The sequence below is a fragment of the Procambarus clarkii genome, chromosome 72, assembly GCF_040958095.1.
Source record: "Procambarus clarkii isolate CNS0578487 chromosome 72, FALCON_Pclarkii_2.0, whole genome shotgun sequence".
NCBI classification, from domain to species: domain Eukaryota; kingdom Metazoa; phylum Arthropoda; class Malacostraca; order Decapoda; family Cambaridae; genus Procambarus; species Procambarus clarkii.
This window is the reverse complement of record NC_091221.1, coordinates 19,484,895-19,490,566: the sequence shown is the minus strand read 5'-3', so window position 1 is coordinate 19,490,566 and position 5,672 is coordinate 19,484,895. Positions and strand designations below refer to the sequence as shown.

General features: G+C 35.0%; 1 long non-coding RNA gene across 1 annotated transcript; it reads left to right on the top strand.

Moving 5' to 3' along the window:
* Positions 1 to 3,130: 3,130 nt before the first annotated feature.
* Positions 3,131 to 4,875, top strand: LOC138356485 (uncharacterized). The gene is made up of 3 exons (XR_011224471.1): positions 3,131 to 3,274; positions 4,147 to 4,253; positions 4,710 to 4,875. It is a non-coding gene; the product is annotated as an uncharacterized lncRNA (long non-coding RNA).
* The last annotated feature ends 797 nt before the right edge of the window (positions 4,876 to 5,672 follow it).

The following is a 5,672-nucleotide window of genomic DNA, read 5'->3' as shown; positions in this document are numbered from 1 at the left end:
GGTGTTCTTTCACCAGCACAGCAACACTGTACCTCTCCCAACCAGTTTAAGATAAAAACTAAGTACTAACTAATTAACTCAATGTAACCTACCTTACCCCCAAAATGACAACCCATGTCTTCTATTTTAAACAATGCTGTTTTGTTGACCAAATTGTATTTGTTTTTTTCTGCAATGTTTCCCCCCCCCCCCCACCACTCTACCACCACATTGAGTTTAGTAGCTCTGTGCACGTCAGGTGCTGTTTAATATACAGACCTACTCCTCCATTTGACCTAGTTTCTCTATCACATCTATATCACTTTGTGCTTTAGGCCTGGTGGAGCTTGGTCCACCAGGCTGTTGTTTGGAGTGGCCCGCAGATCCACATACAGTCTGCATATGATATACAGTCTGTTGATCAATTGAACTACAGTAGTTAGTTTTTATCATCCGAATGCACCAATATGTGTTCATTCTTCCCAGATGAAGGAACTAGGTAATATTCATCATCTGAATGCACCATCTGAAGCTTTAACACACTCATGATACACGAGAGGTTTAAAAAACTTTTAAAACTTTTAAAACTTTTTGACCTATGTATTTAAAAGCAATTCTAAAGTTAAAAAGTGTAGCATAGGCCCCTCGCAGAATGTTCTTAATATGATCCTCAGGTTATAGTTTTCTATCTAAAACCACCCCTAGATCTCTTTCTTGATCAGAATTCTTTATAGATCTCTGTGGCTCGATCATAGAAACTGAGCAAATTCGTTACACTGGACCTTCCAGATCGAATACCATGCTGACAGTCTGATATATCATTCAGTACGTCTGCATCTGAAATTGAGCAATACCGGATTTATTATTTGGTTTTATAAATTTTATACTTATAATCTTAACTTATTTCAGAGACCACGAGTAATCTGGGCTTCGAACTCAACAGAAAAGCCTTCCGTAGACCTGCTTCTTTGCTACATAATAGACAAAATTTAGTAAGTATTGATTTATTTACTATTTATTATTTATTTACCGTTATTAGTATAATAGATCTCGTAATAATTTTGCAAAAATAATGGCATTTACTATTTTAAAAAGCTCGGGTGCAGGGGGGGGGGGTTATGTAAAAGCCTGGTTTGTGCCTCGGAGAGGCTATGGGATCCAGTAAGATCGTCCTTCCTTTCCTCCCTAGAATCTGGATGTAGCAGGTGCTCAATTGTCAAAAGTGAAAAATTGGTTTTGTCTTCCGAATGCACCATTTCTGTAAATTTGCTAATAATCTTTTAAAAATAGTAAATGCCATTATTTTTGCAAAATTATTACGAGATCTATTATACTAATAACGGTTTGATAAAATACAGTAGACTGCCTACTGGTTTTACCTGTAATAAGGTTTGATACAGATGATTATGATTATGGTTTTAGCCTCCACCACCCTCTCACCTAACTTGTTCCAACCATGTCTACCACGCTGCTTGCGAAAGTTAATTTTCTAATATTTCTGTGGCATCTTTGTTTGGTTACCTTTTACAATATCTTCTTTTTATTCTACCATCTAGTTTTGGCATTTTATGCCTCTAACCTGGGAGCCACTTATTGGCAAGTCTATACCTTTACCAGTTGATGTGATTCTTTAGATATGGGCACCATATCTCCAGGTGTCCTACACAATTAGCTTTAATTAAATTTTCCAAAATTATCACTTACACTTGTAATACAGGGTTCTAGGTTCCCTATAGTGTCCTTTATTGAAATAGAGTTTAACAACAATTTCAATGTCCCTATTTTCTTTTAGATTATATCTCAACATATAATTAATGTCCAACAGGACATGATTACTCTTTCCAATGGGAGGATGGTATTGAATATTTGATCTAGTACTGATGGAATAATTTATATAATAATCACTAGAAATTATTTCGATAAGAATTTGAATTTATGCATGTCTTTGTTTTGGCATGCCTCTATTTCCATATGTTACATTTCTGCATGTCTCCAATTCTGGAAGTGTTCACTTTTGCATGTGCCTGACAAGGATGTTATATGCACCAGCTTTAATTATCACACATTGTATATAATGAATGACTTATTTTTAGAATTTTAATACATATTGCATCTGTCAATACATTATTAACAATAATATAGGTAATATGGTAGTCTAATGTAGAAATTTGACACTCTTTAACAGAATGTACGAGTATAAGCGAAAAAAGCGACTCCAATACAACAACAGATGGATGCAAGTATCAAGAAGGCTAAAACGTATACACAAAATGCATCCAAATACAGCTGTACACACTAGTGAACCCATTAATCTTACTGAGGCAGCATCAAGTTCAGAGATTGAGTCGTCAGACAATGACATTAGTTCTTTTGAAGCCGAGTCAAATCAAGAGTATGGATTAGGCTCTGAAATTGATGATTTACACATGAATCTTACTGATATTCATGATGTATTATCTAATTCTCAAAGTGAGGAGGAGAATGATGACCATGATAATCATCATTCACTTGTTTACCCACAGAATTTATTAATTCAGTGGGTAAACAAGAATGGTGTTACACACAATGCTGTTGATGAATTATTTTTTTGCAGTAACAGAAAAAATGGAATACATAATGAAGGAATTATCAAAATTGACATTTTTATCAGGGGATATCCTGAATATTGTCAAAATGACGGAAACCCATATGTCAAAAACACATGGAGATATACCAATCCTGGAAGACATTCTTCCATCCCCACTTGAAACTGTTGAGCAGGTGGAAAGTCTGTCACATGAGCTAAAAGTTAACAGTGAATATAAAAAGAGTATGGTAAGTGTTGCTTAATTCTTTTAGCCTGAGTATGGTAAGTGTTGCTGAATTTTTTTAGCCTTGTACATATGTCTTTTGATTAGTTTTTTTGCAGATGAAGGAAGGTGGGGTGGCACATAATTGATTGTTCAGTGTTATGTTTAAGGTACAAATAAAACAAAAGCAAAAGTTACTCAAATTTGTTGATTTTTGTAATAGTTAAGAAGGAAAATATTTTAATGCTATTTATTTAATACAGTTGGAAATTAGAAAATCTAATGTTGAGATTGAAAGATATATATTATTCTCTATTACCTTACAGCTTATGCATTATTTTAACAGGTCCAGACGCTGTCTCAAATGGGCGGTGCAAGCTGTGGAGACACAGTGAGACGAATGATGAGGAGGATAGGGACCTATGGGGTCTGGTCTCAGTATTCACTCGTTGGGCGCAAGAGGAAACGTGTCTTCAAAACCTTGGATATTTGTAATGTAATAATAAGTACGTAAATTTGACATTTTTTTGGATTATATATGTCTGCATGTATTATGTATTATACTTGCATGCTTGTTAATGACTTGTATTCTAGTCTTGTGGGTATCTCCTTTCTCCTACGGGCCAAATGCTTTGTTCTTACCTAGCATTTTGCTTTGTTTGGGTATGAATGTTTGTGTACCTTCATTGTATATTTTGCATAATTTGCCATATATCTCATTACTCCTCTGCCTAGCAACAAGTCTGTCTAATTATACTCAATAACTATTTTTCAAAGTTCCCCATAGTGTCCTTTATTGAAATAGAGTTCATGAACCGTTTCAATATCCTTATTTTCTTCTAGATTATATCTTAAAGTATATTTAAATGTTATTGTTATTAAATGTTATTGTGACATTGCATTGCAATTGAGCTGCGTTGTTAACCATTCTGTTCATTTCATGAGTATATTTTATTTTCTATTTTTTCATATCATTTTTTTTATCTGTTTTTATTTTTCAGTGATGGGAATATCAGATCATTTGATGTTCCCATCAGAAAATTGGGAAAGTCAGATCTTTTGATGTTCCCAATTTTCAGATGGAAGCATCAGACCATCATGGAATGCATGGGATGAGGTAGTTTAGAATGGTGGGGAGGACGAGAGGGGGGATGGTGGGGAAGACGAGGGAACAGAGGAGAGGGTAATGGTGGGGAGGACGAGGGGACAGGGGAATGGAGAATGCTGGGGAGGACAAAGGGGACGAGGGGACGGAGGAAGACTGGAGAACAGGGGAACACCTAAATAAAAGCCAACAATGTTATTACTCTGTGGCTTCTTGTCTCCTGACAAAAAGAATTATAATTATATATATTAATTAATTCTTATAACTTTCCAGAAGCCTGTATCAACACCCACACTAATGCAACTGAAAGAGATGTTGAGACAAGTATTGCTGATATGTTGAAGAACGCCCCAAACAAACACGGTGGAAACAGATACAAGGTAAAGTTTGCCAATTTGCTGTAGTCTAATTCAATCTCTTTTTAGTAATCTTTGTGAACATTTATGCTATGAATAAGATAAAATAATGTAATTGATTTTGACTAAATATGTAGATATATTTAATTTTCTGAGCACTAATAATGAAAGAAAACCAAAATAAGAGGTGGCTACTATCTCTAATAATGGGCTGGAATAATACAGGATATAATAATATATATATATATAAATATATATACATATATTTATATATATATATATATATATTTATTTATATAAATATATATATGATATATATATTCTATTCTATTAGTCTATTCTATTCTATAGTTTTATATAGATTCTTGTTTTAGTTTTTTTCTATAATATGGAAAGGGTTTTTAATTAATAAATTAAATATTATATAATAAAATAATGTATTATTGAAAACAATTAGTAACAAACAATATTTCATTACAGGGTGGTGAAGCAAGAATACATGTGCATCACATAGCAGAGTCGGATATGACGAATAATGAAAATAGCGGAGAGCCTGGTGCATGGCATACCGCTGAATCTTCTCTAATGTCTATATAGAAGAATCTTTGTTTCTGTGTGTATATATGTATATATATCATTAATAATATATATATATATATATATATATATATATATATATATATATATATATATATATATATATATATATATATATATATATATATATATATATATATATATATATATATATATATATAACTGAAAACTCACACCCCAGAAGTGACTCGAACCCATACTCCCAGAAGCAACGCAACTGGTATGTACAAGACGCCTTAATCCACTTGACCATCACGACCGGACATAATGAGGTGATAGCCGAGGCTATTTGAACCACCCCACCGCCGGCACTCGGATAGTAATCTTGGGCATAGCATTTTACCAAATCACCTCATTCTTTGGGGCACACGTGAGGAACACAAATGCGAACAAGCCTGAATGGTCCCCAGGACAATATGCAACTGAAAACTCACACCCCAGAAGTGACTCGAACCCATACTCCCAGAAGCAACGCAACTGGTATGTACAAGACGCCTTAATCCACTTGACCATCACGACCGGACATAATGAGGTGATAGCCGAGGCTATTTGAACCACCCCACCGCCGGCACTCGGATAGTAATCTTGGGCATAGCATTTTACCAAATCACCTCATTCTTTGGGGCACACGTGAGGAACACAAATGCGAACAAGCCTGAATGGTCCCCAGGACAATATGCAACTGAAAACTCACACCCCAGAAGTGACTCGAACCCATACTCCCAGAAGCAACGCAACTGGTATGTACAAGACGCCTTAATCCACTTGACCATCACGACCGGACATAATGAGGTGATAGCCGAGGCTATTTGAACCACCCCACCGCCGGCACTCGGATAGTAATCT